Source organism: Lissotriton helveticus, chromosome 1_2 (assembly GCF_964261635.1).
Source record: "Lissotriton helveticus chromosome 1_2, aLisHel1.1, whole genome shotgun sequence".
In the NCBI taxonomy this organism is placed as follows: domain Eukaryota; kingdom Metazoa; phylum Chordata; class Amphibia; order Caudata; family Salamandridae; genus Lissotriton; species Lissotriton helveticus.
The window spans coordinates 375,472,875-375,491,471 of NC_136058.1; the positions used below are offsets into that span (position 1 = coordinate 375,472,875).

At 52.9% G+C, this 18,597-nt stretch overlaps 2 protein-coding genes across 5 annotated transcripts in view; one reads left to right on the forward strand and one right to left on the reverse strand.

Moving 5' to 3' along the window:
- LOC144805937 (NACHT, LRR and PYD domains-containing protein 3-like) overlaps positions 1–18,597 on the forward strand; it is a 509,894-nt gene that overhangs the window by 92,259 nt on the left and 399,038 nt on the right. The window lies entirely within an intron of this gene.
- Positions 1–18,597, reverse strand: part of LOC144805963 (uncharacterized) — a 132,260-nt gene that overhangs the window by 88,555 nt on the left and 25,108 nt on the right. For all 4 annotated transcript variants that reach the window (XM_078672447.1, XM_078672435.1, XM_078672429.1 and 1 more), the window contains exon 2: positions 3,451–3,528. The gene's annotated coding sequence lies outside the window, so the exon portion shown is untranslated. The remainder of the gene's footprint in view (positions 1–3,450; positions 3,529–18,597) is intronic.

Here is an 18,597-nt window from a genome sequence, read left to right on the forward strand (position 1 = left end):
GGTCTATCTAAGGAAGAATTTAATTCCCTATATACCGGCCAGCTTATTGAGATCGAGCAATCGTAATCTGCTCCTGCCATGTAAAATCAGGAAAGCCAAAATGGGAGGGCGCGCATTCTCCTATCTAGCTCCATTCCATTGGAATCGTCTGCCGGATGAGCTCCCGGCCTGAACAAGTTTGGGGCAGTTCAAGAAGTAAAAAATTTGACTGATCTAAATCCGCAACGCTGTCCTAGCCTGCAGCACTGTGTAGCCAAAAGCACGGAGAGATTCCTGTGGGGATAATTTGTCACGCGATATAAATTCGAAAAAATAATAAATCACAATACAGTGAGAAGACACAAAGACAACAAGCATTTGCAATGCAATAGGTCTCACATTAGGAAAGTGTGAGCTATTGGTAGTGTAAATGACAAAGAATTTTAATATGTGTTGGCTTTGAAAATATATAAATTAATAGCATTGTTATTCACAAAGCCAATAGCTTACACTTTCCTAATGCGAGTCTTATTGGCTATTGCAATGCTTGTTGGTAGCAAGCAAGGACAGTGCTGTTGTGGTGCTGAGTGATGATGTGGTTGGGCTGAGTGATGTGGTGGTGTCCCAGAGTGATATGGTGGTGTCCCAGAGTGACGTGGGGGTATCCCAGAGTGATGTGGTGGTGTCCCCGAGTGATGTGGTGGTGTCCCTGAGTGTTGTGGTGGTGTCCCCGAGTGTTGTGGTGGTGTCCCCGAGTGATGTGGTGGTGTCCCCGAGTGGTGTGGTGGTGTCCCCGAGTGGTGTGGTGGTGTACCCGAGTGATGTGGTGGTGCCCATGAGTGATGTGGTGGTGCCCCTGAGTGATATGGTGTGTCCCCAAGGGATGTGGTGGTGTCCTCGAGTGATGTGGTGGTGTCCCTGAGTGATGTGGTGGTGTCCCCGAGTGATTTGGTGGTGTCCCCGAGTGATTTGGTGGTGTCCCTGAGTGATGTGGTGGTGCCCCTGAGTGATGTGGTGGTGTCCCTGAGCGATGTGGTGGTGTTCCCGAGTGCTGTGGTGGTGTTCCCGAGTGATGTGGTGGTGTCCCCGAGTGATGTGGTGGTGTCCTCGAGTGATGTGGTGGTGTCCCCGAGTGATGTGGTGGTGTCCCCGAGTGATGTGGTGGTGTCCCCGATGTCCCCGAGGATGTGGTGGTGTCCCCGAATGATGTGGTGGTGTCCCCGAGTGATGTGGTGGTGTCCCCGAGTGATGTGGTGGTGTCACCGAGTGATGTGGTGGTGTCCCCGAGTGATGTGGTGGTGTACCTGAGTGATGTGGTAGTGTCCCAGAGTGATGTGGTGGTGTCCCCGAGTGATGTGGTGGTGACCCCGAGTGATGTGGTGGTGTCCCCGAGTGATGTGGTGGTGCCCCCGAGTGATGTGGTGGTGTTCCTGAGTGATGTGGTGGTGTCCCCGAGTGATGTGGTGGTGTCCCCGAGTGATGTGGTGGTGTCCCCGAGTGATGTGGTAGTGTCCCTGAGTGGTGTGGTGGTGTACCCGAGTGATGTGGTGGTGCCCATGAGTGATGTGGTGGTGCCCCTGAGTGATATGGTGTGTCCCCAAGGGATGTGGTGGTGTCCTCGAGTGATGTGGTGGTGTCCCTGAGTGATGTGGTGGTGTCCCCGAGTGATTTGGTGGTGTCCCCGAGTGATTTGGTGGTGTCCCTGAGTGATGTGGTGGTGCCCCTGAGTGATGTGGTGGTGTCCCTGAGCGATGTGGTGGTGTTCCCGAGTGCTGTGGTGGTGTTCCCGAGTGATGTGGTGGTGTCCTCGAGTGATGTGGTGGTGTCCCCGAGTGATGTGGTGGTGTCCCCGAGGATGTGGTGGTGTCCCCGAATGATGTGGTGGTGTCCCCGAGTGATGTGGTGGTGTCCCCGAGTGATGTGGTGGTGTCACCGAGTGATGTGGTGGTGTCCCCGAGTGATGTGGTGGTGTACCTGAGTGATGTGGTAGTGTCCCAGAGTTATGTGGTGGTGTCCCCGAGTGATGTGGTGGTGACCCCGAGTGATGTGGTGGTGTCCCCGAGTGATGTGGTGGTGCCCCCGAGTGATGTGGTGGTGTTCCTGAGTGATGTGGTGGTGTCCCAGAGTGATGTGGTGGTGTCCCCGAGTGATGTGGTAGTGTCCCTGAGTGATGTAGTGGTGTCGCCGAGTGATGTGGTGGTGTTCCTGAGTGATGTGGTGGTGTCCCTGAGTGATGTGGTGGTGCCCCTGAGCAGTGCCCCTGAGGGATGTGGTGGTGCCCCTGAGTGATGTGGTGGTGTTCCTGAGTGATGTGGTGTGTGAGGGTGAGGGTGTGTGGGGGTGTGAGGGAGTGAGGGTGAGAGGGTTGTGAGGGTGAGGGGTGTGAGGGTGAATGAGAGTGGGTGAGGGTGTGAGGGTGAGTGAGGGTGTGTGAGGGTGAGGGGGTGTGAGGGTGAGGGGGTGTGAGGGTGAGGAGGTGTGAGGGTGAGGGTCCGAAGTAAATGGTGGCAGGGCAGACATCATAAGACAGAGAGAAGAGACTGCGTGGTGACTGGGTTGGTTAGTTTCAGAATCAGGAGGGGCAGAGTCAGCACTGTCTGCGAGGGATCAACGTAAAACATAGCGGATGTAGCATTGCAGCTAGCAAGTCAAATGTTTTCAAGCTGAGTGTCCCTAGAGAGATGGCAACACAGCAACAGCATTTGAGGAGCAAGGCTACTGTAAACAAGCACAGTAGGCTTTCACTTTCGTCCAGAAACAAGCTCTTGGCATTGTTGTTGCGGGGGGTGGAAGGGGGGGTCGGGGAGCGGCAGCCTTTGAAGTCTGATGCCGAGGCACAGACAAATGGTGGTGTGTTATGTGGCTGGCGATGGTGTGCACACGCATAGATCACATGAACTGTATGCGATCCGCAGCCGTTTTGGTAGACTTTTCTTTTCCGCCTACTATAATCTCGCCGGAGCAATGCACAAGCGCATTGGCTCAGGCGAGACCTAAAAACTGGAACTGAAATCCCAATAAAGTACAGTAAACAGATAGAGCAAGACACAAGGACAAAAACAGGCACAGAAAGTACAATAAAACGACAGAAAGAAGACACAAAGAGAAAACGAGCAAAATGAGGCAGACAGAAACCAGAGTAACAGCAGAAGAGCAAGGCGCTCCCACTTGACCACCAGGGATTGGGCACAGGCAGGAGCCTGCAGGTGGAGGAGGGCCTCGAACACCTACCAAAGGTGTCTGGGCCAGCGGGAGACAAGGCGACAGCGGAGCTGCTTAGGAGGAGAGCAGGACCCTAGCCAGGAAGTGTGTGTGCATCTTTTATCCTGCAGGTTCAATTGTTTTACTGCTAGTATAAAGATCTGACTAATTCATCGTGTTTAGGATTTACTTTAAACAGCAAAAATATTCATGTTTGTAAAGGGAGAAATTCTGCAAAAGGCATAAAGAAAACAGTTGTGTGTTACTCACCAAATCTTAATTCAAGCTGGAAAATGCCTTCCAGGAAGACAGTTGGTTTTCCTCAAGAATCCCACAACAGCTGCAGCCCTGAATGTAACAAAATGTGGGTTTGTGAACTGCTCAAACTATTTGTTGCTAAAGGCAGAATTAACACATTGAACAGGGAGAGTGGAAGAAAGTTATTCACAATAGCTCTAGCTAACTTTAATTGCAATAGGCGATTCAGGAAATAGGGCTTTAATCTCCGCTATTCGTAGACTATATAAATGTTGAGGGTAAAGGCACTTAATCCATGTTCTTGCAGTCTGCAAGATTAAAATCCCACATTCTCAGAGTTATGCTTGGGAAGTAATAAAAGAGTGGAATTGGTCCTTTTTTGAGAAGGGCTAATTCGGCGCCAAATTTGTAAATTGAATCATTCAGCTGCTTCTTCTGCCCTCCGACGACTTTAGCATCCTCTCTACAAATGTGTTTGCTATAGCAGGTGTTCTAAGGTAGGGGAACAATTTATTGAATAGCGACCCAGGGCCGCACTAATCCATGAAATATTTTACCCCTGGAAGGGAAGCAGCACCCTTTATTCAAAATACTTGAAAAACACTGGTTATGTTCGAAATTGGTCAGTATTAGGTGGCAGCTGTCCCCAAGCTTTTTTTTTTTTAAACTGATTTAAAAAAATCTATTTATGAAATGAGTTGCAAAAGGGAAATTTTACTTTGTGCCCATCATGCTCGGAATGAAAGAGGGAACCCTGTGCCTTGGACGGGGGCTGCAGAGAAGTGATGGGTAATGCAGGGTGGGGACCCTGTGCCTCGAATGGGGGCTGCAGATAAGTGATGGGTAATGTACCAGAGGACCCTGGGGCTGCAGAGAAGTGATGGGTAATGTAGGAGGGTACCTTGTGCCTCGAACAGGGCTGCAGAGAAGTGATGGGCAATGTAGGAGGGGCCATGTGCCAGGGCGGGGGCTGCAGAGAAGGGATGGGTAATGTAGAAGGGGGCCCTGTGCCTCGGGTGGGGGCTGCGGAGAAGTGATGGGTAATGTACGAGGGGACTCTGGGGCTGCAGAGAAGTGATGGGCAATGTAGGAGGGGCCATGTGCCGTGGGTGAGGGCTGCAGAGAAGTGATGGGTAATGTAGGAGGGGGCACTGTGCCTCGGGTGGGGGCTGCAGAGAAGTGATGGGTAATGTAGGGTGGGGACCCTGTGCCTCAGGCGGGGTTGCAGAGAAGTGATGGGTAATGTAGGAGGGGTCCCTGTGCCTCAGGCGGGGGCTGCAGAGAAATGATGGGTAATGAAGGAGGGGACCCTGTGCCTTGGGCTGCAGAGAAGTGATGGGTAATGTAGGAGGGGACCCTGGGTAATGTAGGAGGGAACCCTGTGCCTCAGGCGGGGATGCAGAGAAGTGATGGGTAATGTAGATGGGTCCCTGTGCCTCGGGCGGGGGCTGCAGAGAAGTGATAGGTAATGTAGGAGGGGACCCTGGGTAATGTAGGAGGGAACACTGTGCCTCAGGTGTGGGCTGCAGAGAAGTGATGGGTAATGTAGGAGTGGGCCCTGTGCCAGGGCGGGGGCTGCAGAAAGGTAATGGGTAATGTAGGAGGTCCCGGGTGGGGGCTGCAGAAAAGTGATGGGTAATGCAGGATGGGGCTCTGCGCCTCGGGCGGGGAGCTGCAGAGAGGTGATGGGTAATGTAGGAGGGGTCCCTGTGCCTCGGGCGGGGGCTGCAGAGAAGTGATGGGTAATGTAGGAGGGTACCTTGTGCCTCGGGCGGGAGCTGCAGAGAACTGATGGGTAATGTAGGAGGGGTCCCTGTGCCTCGGGTGGGGGCTGCAGAGAAGTGATGGGTAATGTAGGAGGGGTCCCTGTGCCTCGGGTGGGGGCTGCAGAGAAGTGATGGGTAATGTAGGAGGGGACCCTGTGCCTCGGGCGGGGGCTGCAGAGAAGTGATGGGTAATGTAGGAGGGTACCTTGTGCCTCGGGCGGGAGCTGCAGAGAAGTGATGGGTAATGTAGGAGGGGAACCCGTGCCTCGGGCGGGGGCTGCAGAAAAGTGTTGGGTAATGTAGGAGGGGACCCTGTGCCTCGGGTGGGGGCTGCAGAGAAGTGATGGGTAATGTAGGAGGGGACCCTGTGCCTCGGGTGGGGGCTGCAGAGAAGTGATGGGTAATGTAGGAGGGGACCCTGTGCCTCGGGCGGGGGCTGCAGAGAAGTGATGGGTAATGTAGGAGGGTACCTTGTGCCTCGGGCGGGAGCTGCAGAGAAGTGATGGGTAATGTAGGAGGGGTCCCTGTGCCTCGGGTGGGGGCTGCAGAGAAGTGATGGGTAATGTAGGAGGGGACCCTGTGCCTCGGGCGGGGGCTGCAGAGAAGTGATGGGTAATGTAGGAGGGTACCTTGTGCCTCGGGCGGGAGCTGCAGAGAAGTGATGGGTAATGTAGGAGGGGTCCCTGTGCCTCGGGCGGGGGCTGCAGAGAAGTGATGGGTAATGTAGGAGGGGAACCCGTGCCTCGGGCGGGGGCTGCAGAGAAGTGTTGGGTAATGTAGGAGGGGACCCTGTGCCTCAGGTGTGGGCTGCAGAGAAGTGATGGGTAATGTAGGAGGGGACCCTGTGCCTCGGGTGGGGGCTGCAGAGAAGTGATGGGTAATGTAGGAGGGGACCCTGTGCCTCGGGTGGGGGCTGCAGAGAAGTGATGGGTAATGTAGGAGGGGACCCTGTGCCTCGGGCGGGGGCTGCAGAGAAGTGATGGGTAATGTAGGAGGGGACCCTGTGCCTCGGGTGGGGGCTGCAGAGAAGTGATGGGTAATGTAGGAGGGGACCCTGTGCCTCGGGCGGGGGCTGCAGAGAAGTGATGGGTAATGTAGGAGGGTACCTTGTGCCTCGGGCGGGAGCTGCAGAGAAGTGATGGGTAATGTAGGAGGGGTCCCTGTGCCTCGGGCGGGGGCTGCAGAGAAGTGATGGGTAATGTAGGAGGGGAACCCGTGCCTTGGGCGGGGGCTGCAGAGAAGTGTTGGGTAATGTAGGAGGGGACCCTGTGCCTCAGGTGTGGGCTGCAGAGAAGTGATGGGTAATGTAGGAGGGGTCCCTGTGCCTCGGGCGGGGGCTGCAGAGAAGTGATGGGTAATGTAGGAGGGGACCCTATGCCTCGGGCGGGGGCTGCAGAGAAGTGATGGGTAATGTAGGAGGGGGGGCCTGTGCCTCAGGCGGAGCTGCAGAGAAGTGATGGGTATATAGGAGGGGTCCCTGTGCCTCGGGCGGGGGCTGCAGAAAGGTGATGGGTAATGTAGGAGGGGACCTTGTGCCTCGGGCGGGGGCTGCATAGAAGTGATGGGTAATGCAGGAGGGGACCTGGTGCTGCAGATAAGTGATGGGTAATACAGGGTGGGGACCCTGTGCCTCGGACGGGGGCTGCAGAGAAGTGATGGGTAATGTACGAGGGGACCCTGGGGCTGCAGAGAAGTGATGGGTAATGTAGGAGGGGTCCCTGTGCCTCGGGCGGGGGCTGAAGAAAGGTTATGGGTAATGTAGGAGGGGGCCCTGTGCCTCAGGCGGGGGCTGCAGAGAAGTGATGGGTAATGCAGGAGGGGACCTGGTGCTGCAGATAAGTGATGGGTAATACAGGGTGGGGACCCTGTGCCTCGGACGGGGGCTGCAGAGAAGTGATGGGTAATGTACGAGGGGACCCTGGGGCTGCAGAGAAGTGATGGGTAATGTAGGAGGGGTCCCTGTGCCTCGGGCGGGGGCTGAAGAAAGGTTATGGGTAATGTAGGAGGGGGCCCTGTGCCTCAGGCGGGGGCTGCAGAGAAGTGATGGGTAATGTAGGAGGGGGCCCTGTGCCTCAGGCAGGGGATGCAGAGAAGTGATGGGTAATGTAGGAGGGGGCCCTGTGCCTCAGGCGGGGGCTGCAGAGAAGTGATGGGTAATGTAGGAGGGGGGGCCTGTGCCTCGGGCGGAGCTGCAGAGAAGTGATGGGTAATGTAGGAGGGGGACCCTGTGCCTCGAACGGGGCTGCAGAGAAGTGATAGGTAATGCAGGAGGGGGCCCTGTGCCTCAGGCGGGGGCTGCAGAGAAGTGATAGGTAATGTAGGAGGAGGCACTGTGCGTAGGGCTGCAGAGAAGTGATGGGTAATGTAGGAGGGGACCCTGTGCCTCGGGCTGCAGAGAAGTGATGGGGAATGTAGGAGGGAACCCTGTGCTTCGGGCAGGGGTTGCAGAGAAGTGATGGGTAATGTAGGAGGAGACCCTGTGCCTCGGGCTGCAGAGAAGTGGTGGGTAATGTAGGAGGGAACCCTGTGCCTAGGGCTGCAGAGAAGGGAAGGGTAATGTAGGAGGGAACCCTGTGCCTCAGGCAGGGGTTGCAGAGAAGTGATGGGTAATGAAGGCGGGGGCTGTGCCTCAGGTGTGTGCTGCAGAGAAGTGATGAGTAATGTAGGAGGGAACCCTGTGCCTGGGGCTGCAGAGAAGGGATGGGTAATGAAGGAGGGGACCCTGTGCCTCAGGCAGGGGCTGCAGGGAAGTGATGGGTAATGCAGGGTGGGGACCCTGTGCCTCGGACGGGGGCTGCAGAGAAGGGATGGGTAATGTACGAGGGGACTCTGGGGCTGCAGAGAAGTGATGGGTAATGAAGAAGGGGGGCCTTTGCCTCAGGTGTGTGCTGCAGAGAAGTGATGGGTAATGTAGGAGGGGAACCCGTGCCTGGAGCTGCAGAGAAGTGATGGGTAATGTAGGGTGGGGACCCTGTGCCTGGAGCTGCAGAGAAGTGATGGGTAATGTAGGAGGGGACCCTGTGCCTGGACCTGCAGAGAAGTGATGGGTAATAAAGGAGGGGGGCTGTGCCTCAGGTGTGTGCTGCAGAGAGGTGATGGGTAATGTAGGAGGGGACCCTGTGCTTGGAGCTGCAGAGAAGTGATGGGTAATACAGGAGGGGGGCTGTGCCTCAGGTGTGTGCTGCAGAGAAGTGATGGGTAATGTAGGAGGGGACCCTGTGCTTGGAGCTGCAGAGAAGTGATGGGTAATACAGGAGGGGGGCTGTGCCTCAGGTGTGTGCTGCAGAGAAGTGATGGGTAATAAAGGAGGGGGGCTGTGCCTCAGGTGTGTGCTGCAGAGAAGTGATGGGTAATGTAGGAGGGAACCCTGTGCCTTGGACAGGGGCTGCAGAGAAGTGATGGGTAATGAAGGAGGGGGCCCGGTGCCTCAGGTGTGTGGTGCAGAGAAGTGATGGGTAATAAAGGAGGGGGGCTGTGCCTCAGGTGTGTGCTGCAGAGAAGTGAGGGGTAATGTAGGAGGGGACCCTGTGCTTGGAGTTGCAGAGAAGTTATGGGTAATGTAGGAGGGGACCCTGTGCCTGGGGCTGTAGAGAAGTGATGGGTAACGAAGGAGGTGACCCTGTGCCTCGGGCTGCAGGGAAGTGATGGGTAATGCAGGAGGTGGCCCTGTGCCTCGGGCAGGGCTGCAGAGAAGTGATGGGTAATGTAGGAGGGGACCCTGTGCCTCGGGCGGGGCTGCAGAGAAATGATGGGTAATGAAGGAGGGGACCCAAATGTTTGCTTTTTGCTTCACTGGTTTTCGACTACTGAGGCTGTGGGCCTGCTGATCAGACCCCCAGCCTGCTGTTCTCTCACTAAATTACTGATACATGTGCTATAGGCACATACCACAATTGGAAATGGACTCCTTGTCAGCCCCTGTATAATGCACCATAGGTGCCCAGGGCATAGGGGCCACCAAGGCCAACCAGGGGCTGCAGCATATCTTTTGCCACCCCTGGCTGGTTCTTAAATTGACAACTGGCTGATCCCTCAGCTGGGGTAAGGTGGTGTAATCACCCCTTACTTAGATATGGTATACCTATATCTAAACCTATATCTGGACACATATTAACCTGTGAGCCACTCCTATGGAAGGCCTCATCAATCCTGGAGGCAGAGTGCGTGGTTTAATGTGAGATGGAGTTCTAGCATGAGCTGAGCCTGTCTGCAGCTGTCGGGAACAACTCCCTAAGCTGTTTCAGGATAATGCCATACCATATACTCTTAAGTGCCTTATAATCCTCGCGGTTATATAGCAACTCTGGTTTGGCTTTATCAAAACATGTCGTGTAAGGTGTCATACGATTTGGAATACTATCCCCTCGCCAGTTCTGGCGACGGGGATAGCATTCCACCCCTCTAGAGGGGTAAGACATGTTACTTTACTTAAATGCGGTTAATTTCTAAAAGGACCTTAGATCCACAAAATGGATGCCTCTGCCACAGACAAGAGTCTGACCCCCTGAAGCTGACCGAAACTCAGCCAAATGGGGCCTGGACAAAGGGTTTCCTGTCGCAGGGGGGTGTTACCACCCACCAGACAGGAGATAGTGGATTGTAGCAGGGAGGTTTGAAAGAAACCAGACACTGCTTGGGGCGCACAAGGCTGCCCCTTGCATAATCCGGCCAAACCGGTTCTGGGGCACTCCAGCCCTCGTGCCAGGGCGGCCTGGATCAAAGGAAGGGGGTGTATCCACCCACTTCCTGGGTCCCACCCATAGGAGGGGACCTAGCAGGTAATCCAGCCCCCAAAATTAGTATAAGACTGGGAGCAGTGCCAATGCACTTCAGATTTCCTGATGAAACATAAGAAACGAAACTCTGGACCCTTCGACATCCTACTCAACGTAGAAGACTGAAGAATCTCCCTTGTGGTCAAGGAGTGACCACCCTGTGCAAACAGGCACCATCCAGCCTTCGACGTCTGCTTTGTTGCAGTTCCCGCCGGAACTCGAGCGACAGAGATCGACGAGATCAAGCTTGCCTGCCTTCCTACAGCCCGATCCACAGTCCCTGCAGAGCTAAGACCCGTGGAGGCGACCGGAAGCGTGGGGCACGCCATCTTGAATTGACCACGAGACGCTGACCGTGCAGCCCACGAGTGACCCTCGAAGCTGTACACCGGGGTTTGAGAAGCCCCAACCCTGAGCCACTCTTGCACCGAAGTTCAGCCCTCCACACTCGACGAGTGCTGCGTGGGGCCCTTCTGCTCCATTTGGCTCAACGCGTTGGCCCGGTCACTTGCCAGCCGGCTAGTGGCCCCTGTACCAACGAACTTTGAAATTCGACCTGCAAATCTGGTTGCTCCAGATCTGCACCAGCTCCCCTGAAAAGGAGCCCCCACTCTGACCCTCCTGGTTCGAGTGAGAAGCAATCTCCCGGTTCCGCGTGGATTGCTCTTGCCAAGTGTTGTTTGCTCCAAACTTGAAGCCGACTGCGCCGACGGTGAGAGCCCTCGTGGGACAGATCGTGACCTGCTCCTGGACGTCGCAGATGCCCCAGAGCCCACGTGACAGCGGAGAGAAGCTCCTCGACGACCACCTGATTGCGCCCGACATTGCCTGGTTCCGTCCTGGTTCCACCCTGGTCACTGCTGAGTGACCCAGACTCTGTCCCCTCTGCTTTCAGGTACTTTTTGACTTGAGTCCACCCTTGGACTCCACCGGACACTTCTCCTTCACCCCGCCTGCAGCCCTTTCAGCTTCAAGCACCAAGAGCCTGCATGACGAAACCCGACTCAACTTCGACCCTGTGCACCCGCTTCCTGTGGGTGAGGTAACTTTGCTCCGCCGGTGTTCCCACACTGGTACACATCTCTAGGGTCTGTGTCTTAAGTTTTGTTCCTCTAGGTTCAGCGGAAGTGTCCTTAAACTTTAACTTTACAACTTTTACGCACCATTGGTTAACATTGGTGCATGCGTGCGCTTTCCGCACTGCTCCCGAATCCCGTGGGCCTCTCCCGACTTCAGCATTGCTTGTCCCGACTGCTCCCAGCGATTCCCTAGGCCCTAGGCCTAACCACTGTTCAATTGGTATCTCTTATACCACTTGTTTAGTATATGGTTTGAGTGGCCCCCCGCCCTCATCCATAATTGTGCAACTTTGTATGTTTAAACTGTGCTTTTGATTTAACGCTTGTGCCCCTTTATTCATAAAGAATACTGGGGATTGTTTTTAGTAATAAATACATATATTTTTATAATATATACTTGTGTGGTGTCCTTTCATTTGATATTACAGGATTGTATGTGGTAAAACAGCTCGCTTAACACGACCTCTTAAGTTAAGCCTTTAGGCTGCTTAGTCCATGCTACCCCTAGGATAGCTTGTCTAACAAGGTTGACTTACAACCTGACACCATAAGGGATTGTTTGGTCTGATAATAGGTGGTTCCAGAATTGGAAACATCACCTATCAGGCCAACTTCTCACATTGGTGAGCAGCGGTGCGGATTTGAGCTTGCTGTTGTTTTACCATTGCAATCTTTTATCAAATTGAAAGATCACATCAAGTACCTCTAGGTACATATAAATCAAAAGCTTAGCATATTTAAGTTCTACTGAACTTAGTAGTTGTAGATTAAAGGGATTAGCACACCCTGACTACAACTCACTAGCAAGGTACAGTAGGAAAACACTTAGTGTAGGTAGGTGCATCACTTACACCACACTAGAGTCATGTCTGACACAGGAAAAGCCTCAGGGTCTGCTCCTGTGACAGTTTACCTTACCAAGGCAACTTCCAGCTATGACAAATTAACCCGAAAGGACTTGATTGCCTTGTGCATATCAAGAGGGTTAAAAAGGGGCAGAAGTCCCACCTGTCCTATCCTGATAGCTATTCTAGAACAGGATGACTTAGAGAAGGCGAATGAAGTTCCCTTAGAGTCAGGAGATGGAGTGAACCCCCCTGTAACTGATACCCCTCCAGAGGAAGGAGAAGAGGAGGAAGAAGAGGAGGACTCAGATGTAGAGGACCCAGAAGATCAGGATCAGAGGGGTAGCCAGGTCCTAGTTGCCAGGCTTAACCAGGCCAACTTAGACCTACTGGGAAATGGAGAGGGCCAGCACCTCCCCAGATCCCACCATATCATTCTCCCAGGCAACAGAAGAGTGAGATCTCCCTCAGGGGACTCTCATATTTCTAGTGCCTCAAGAGAATCTCAGAGAGGTATGACTGCCTCTCAGAAGATAGAGCATAGGGCCAGAATGAGGGCTGTCAAACTCCAAATAGAGAGGGAGGAGGTAGCCTTGGCTCAAGCTAGACTTGCCTTGGCAAGAGAGCAGAAATTAAGTGGCTTAGATGCCACTGGTGGCAGCAATATTCCTAGAGAAAAAGACAGGAGCTATGATAATAGAAACCTGACAAAAATTGTGGCCCCCTACAAGGAAGGGGATGACATCCACAAATGGATGACTGCTCTTGAGAGAGCCTGCATGGTACAGCAGGTTCCTCGGGATCAGTGGGCTGCAATTTTATGGTACTCCTTTTCTGAGAAAGGGAGGGACAGGCTCCTCACAGTTAGACCTGAGGATGCCAAAAACTACTATGTCTTGAAGAGTGCTCTTATTGAAGGGTTTGGCCTAACCACTGAGCAATACACCCAAAAAGCACAGACTCAAGACTGGACTGATTTCGTAGATTGTGCCACTAAGGCTCTGGAGGGTTGGTTGCAGGGAAGTAAAGTTTCAGACTATACAGGATTGTACAATCTTATCATGAGAGAACAGATCCTTAATAACTGTACAAACCAGCTGTTGCATCAATACCTTATTGACTCTGATCTGACCTCTCCCCAAGAATTGGGAAAGAAGGCAGACAAATGGGTCAGAACAAGGATTAAGCAGAAACCCCAGAACCAAGGTGGTGACCAGAAGAAAACAGACCAGAAGGGTGGAAATCAGAAAGATAAAGAAAAACACCAGAAGTCTTCAGGCCCCCAAACTAATAGTAAGGAGGGTGGTTCCCAGAATGGAAACAAAAAGAAGAAGAATAATGGCCCAAAGAAGCCTTGGTGTAATAACTGCAAATCAGTTTCACACTGGGGCAGTGAATGCACCAAGACAAATCCAGTCCCCACCACTGCAGCTCCTAAAGCACCTGCACCCCCTAGTACAGTTAACAGTGGTGGAACACAGCCAAAGGGTGTAGTAGGGTTAACCCTGGGTACTGAAGTAGGATCTGGCCTAGTCAGAATCCCTACTCAGGCAGTTCTCCTATATGATGTGGACCTAGCTTTGTCCACTACAGTGAGTCCCAGTAACCTGGGCAAATATAGGCAGACACCTTTAATTAATGAGAAACTGGCTCAGGCCTACAGGGACACATGTGCCAGTGTCACCATGGTGACACCTGACTTTGTGGACCCTGGACAAATTGTACTAGGTGAAAGTTACCTAGTGACCAATGCAAGCAACTCCACTACTTCCCATAGTGTGGCAGTTGTGAACTTCTCCTGGGGAGGGGTAGATGGCCTAAAGAAAGTTGTTGTGAGTGCAGACCTCCCAGTAGACTGTCTGTTAGGCAATGATCTTGAAAGCTCAGTTTGGTCAGAAGTGGAGTACAGGACTCATGCAGAAATGCTAGGGATTTCAGCTCATGTCCTTGCAGTGACAAGGTCTCAGGCTAAGAAGTGCCTTCCTGAACCAGTGGTGGATCTTGGAACAATAGACCAACCACAACCCAAGAGAAGGAGCAAGAGAGGAAAGGCTGAGCCTTCCACCTTGCCCCAGGTTGAGGATCAAGTTTCAGAGGAAACTGATTCTGCAGTCCAAGAGGAGACTGTCTCTGAGGAACTTGAACCTGACCAGGTTGAGTTTCTGGGGACAGGGGGACCCTCCAGGGCAGACCTGAGGCAGGCTCAATTAGATTGCCCTTCCCTTGAACCCCTCAGACAGCAGGCTGCTGCTGAGGCTGCTGGGGATGCCCAAGGTACCCATACTGTGTATTGGGATGATGGACTCCTTTACTCAGAGGCTAGAGACCCCAAGCCTGGCATGACCAGGAGGTTGGTTATACCTCTGCAGTTTAGGGGCTTCCTCCTTACCTTGGCCCATGATATTCCCCTTGCAGGACACTTAGGCCAGAACAAGACGTGGGACAGGCTTGTTTCACACTTTCACTGGCCTCATATGTCAGAAAATGTCAAGGAGTTTTGTCGCTCCTGTGTCACTTGCCAAGCCAGTGGTAAGTCAGGTGGCACAACAAAGGCCCCCCTAATACCACTACCTGTGGTGGGGGTTCCCTTTGAAATAGTTGGAATTGATATTGTGGGTCCAATGGACCCCCAAACAGCATCTGGGAACAGATTTATACTGGTGATAGTGGATCATGCCACCAGGTATCCAGAGGCTATTCCCCTGAGGACCACCACAGCACCTGTGGTGGCAAAAGACCTCATTGCAGTTTTCTCAAGAGTGGGCTTTCCAAAGGAGGTACTATCAGATAGGGGCACACATTTTATGTCTAGCTATCTGAAAGCAATGTGGAAGGAGTGTGGAGTAAACTACAAGTTTACCACCCCCTATCATCCACAGTGCAATGGGCTTGTGGAGAGATTTAACAAGACCCTAAAAGGCATGATAAAGGGATTACCAGAGAAGCTCAGGCGGAAATGGGACATTCTTTTACCTTGCCTGCTCTTTGCTTACAGAGAGGTCCCACAGAAGGGGGTTGGCTACAGCCCTTTTGAACTTTTGTTTGGCCACCCTGTAAGGGGTCCATTGTGTTTGGTGAAGGAAGGATGGGAGTTACCTCTCAAAAAGCCTAAACTAGACATAGTGGACTATGTACTTGGTCTCCGCTCCAGGATGGCTGAATACATGGAGAGAGCATCCAAAAACCTGGAGGCCAGCCAAGAATTACAAAAAGCTTGGCATGACCAAAAGGCTGTACTGGTAGAGTTCCAACCAGGACAGAAGGTGTGGGTACTGGAGCCAGTGGCCCCAGCAGCACTCCAGGACAAATGGAGTGGACCCTATCCTATCATTGAGAAAAAGGGAGAAGTCACCTACTTGGTTGACTTTGGAACCCCTAGGAGCCCTCACAGGGTAATCCATGTGAATCGTTTGAAAGCATTTGTGGACAGGGAGGACATGAGCTTGCTCATGGCCACAGATGGGGATCAGGAGGAAGAGAGGGACCCTCTCCCAGACCTGCTTTCTCAGAACCCTGATGATGGTTCAGTTGATGGAGTAGCCTTGGCAGGCAGCCTCACTGACCAGCAACAGATGGACTGCAGACAAGTTTTGCAGGCCCACAGACATTTGTTTTCACTCACACCCAGCCAGACTGACTGGTGCACCCATGTGGTGGACACTGGTGACAGTCTGCCTGTGAAGAATAAGATCTACAGGCAACCTGACCATGTCAGGGATTGCATCAAGGCTGAGGTGCAAAAGATGTTAGAGCTTGGAGTGATTGAGCCATCAGAGAGCCCATGGGCCAGCCCAGTAGTCCTTGTGCCAAAACCTCATACCCAAGATGGAAAGAGAGAAATGAGATTTTGCGTGGACTACAGGGGTCTCAATGCTGTCACTAGGACAGATGCTCACCCCATTCCAAGAGCAGATGAGCTCATTGACAGATTGGCTTCTGCCAAGTTTCTGAGCACATTTGATCTGACAGCTGGCTACTGGCAAATCAGACTAGCTGAGGAGTCAAAAGCCAAAACAGCATTCTCTACCCCTAGTGGACATTATCAGTTTGTGGTAATGCCCTTTGGTTTGAAGAATGCACCTGCCACTTTCCAAAGGTTGGTGAACCAAGTCCTTACTGGGTTGGATGACTTTTGTGCAGCATATCTAGACGATATTGCTGTCTTTAGCTCCACCTGGGAGGATCACCTGATCCACCTGAAGAAAGTTTTGGAGGCCCTGCAAAAGGCAGGCCTGACTATCAAGGCCACCAAGTGCCAGATAGGGCAGAGTAAGGTTGTATACCTGGGCCACCTAGTAGGTGGAGGTCAGGTTCAACCACTGGAGAGCAAAATCCAGACCATACAGGACTGGGCTCCTCCAGTTACCCAGACACAAGTCAGGGCCTTCTTGGGCCTGACTGGGTATTACAGAAAGTTTGTGAAAAACTATGGGTCTATAGTGACACCATTAAATGGCTTGACATCCAAGAAGATGCCAAAAAAGGTTCAGCGGACAGTTAGCTGTCAGAAGGCATTTGATGACCTGAAGAAGGCCATGTGCTCTGCACCTATCCAGAAGAGTCCTGACTACTCCAAACAGTTCATTGTACAGACAGATGCTTCTGAGTTGGGGGTGGGAGCTGTGCTCTCACAACTTAATCAAGATGGTCAAGACCAGCCCATTGCTTTTATTCGCAGAAGGCTGACCCCCAGAGAGAAACGTTGGTCAGCCATTGAGAGGGAGGCCTTTGCTGTGGTTTGGGCCCTGAAGAAGTTGAGGTCCTACTTGTTTGGAACTCACTTCCTAGTTCAGACAGACCATAAGCCCCTCTTGTGGCTCAATCAGATGAAGGGTGAAAATCCCAAACTGCTCAGGTGGTCCATTTCCCTACAGGGGATGGACTTTACAGTGGAGCACCGCCCAGGGACTGACCATGGTAATGCAGATGGTCTCTCCAGGTACTTCCACTTAGAACATGAAGACTTATCTGGTCAAGGTTAGTTTAATGTCCCTGCGTTTGGGGGGAGGGGTTGTGTAGGAGAGTAGGGTCTGCTATCCTATGGTCACCCCAAATGTTTGCTTTTTGCTTCACTGGTTTTCGACTACTGAGGCTGTGGACCTGCTGATCAGACCCCCAGCCTGCTGTTCTCTCACTAAATTACTGATACATGTGCTATAGGCACATACCACAATTGGAAATGGACTCCTTGTCAGCCCCTGTATAATGCACCATAGGTGCCCAGGGCATAGGGGCCACCGAGGCCTACCAGGGGCTGCAGCATATCTTTTGCCACCCCTGGCTGGTTCTTAAATTGACACAACTGGCTGATCCCTCAGCTGGGGTAAGGTGGTGTAATCACCCCTTACTTAGATATGGTATACCTATATCTAAACCTATATCTGGACACATATTAACCTGTGAGCCACTCCTATGGAAGGCCTCATCAATCCTGGAGGCAGAGTGCGTGGTTTAATGTGAGATGGAGCTCTAGCATGAGCTGATCCTGTCTGCAGCTGTCGGGAACAACTCCCTAAGCTGTTTCAGGATAATGCCATACCATATACTCTTAAGTGCCTTATAATCCTCGCGGTTATATAGCAACTCTGGTTTGGCTTTATCAAAACATGTCGTGTAAGGTGTCATACGATTTGGAATACTATCCCCTCGCCAGTTCTGGCGACGGGGATAGCATTCCACCCCTCTAGAGGGGTAAGACATGTTACTTTACTTAAATGCGGTTAATTTCTAAAAGGACCTTAGATCCACAAAATGGATGCCTCTGCCACAGACAAGAGTCTGACCCCCTGAAGCTGACCGAAACTCAGCCAAATGGGGCCTGGACAAAGGGTTTCCTGTCGCAGGGGGGTGTTACCACCCTCCAGACAGGAGATAGTGGATTGTAGCAGGGAGGTTTGAAAGAAACCAGATACTGCTTGGGGCGCACAAGGCTGCCCCTTGCATAATCCGGCCAAACCGGTTCTGGGGCACTCCAGCCCTCGTGCCAGGGCGGCCTGGATCAAAGGAAGGGGGTGTATCCACCCACTTCCTGGGTCCCACCCATAGGAGGGGACCTAGCAGGTAATCCAGCCCCCAAAATTAGTATAAGACTGGGAGCAGTGCCAATGCACTTCAGATTTCCTGATGAAACATAAGAAACGAAACTCTGGACCCTTCGACATCCTACTCAACGTAGAAGACTGAAGAATCTCCCTTGTGGTCAAGGAGTGACCACCCTGTGCAAACAGGCACCATCCAGCCTTCGACGTCTGCTTTGTTGCAGTTCCCGCCGGAACTCGAGCGACAGAGATTGACGAGATCAAGCTTGCCTGCCTTCCTACAGCCCGATCCACAGTCCCTGCAGAGCTGAGACCCGTGGAGGCGACCGGAAGCGTGGGGCACGCCATCTTGAATTGACCACGAGACGCTGACCGTGCAGCCCACGAGTGACCCTCGAAGCTGTACACCGGGGTTTGAGAAGCCCCAACCCTGAGCCACTCTTGCACCGAAGTTCACCCCTCCACACTCGACGAGTGCTGCGTGGGGCCCTTCTGCTCCATTTGGCTCAACGCGTTGGCCCGGTCACTTGCCAGCCGGCTAGTGGCCCCTGTACCGACGAACTTTGAAATTCGACCTGCAAATCTGGTTGCTCCAGATCTGCACCAGCTCCCCTGAAAAGGAGCCCCCACTCTGACCCTCCTGGTTCGAGTGAGAA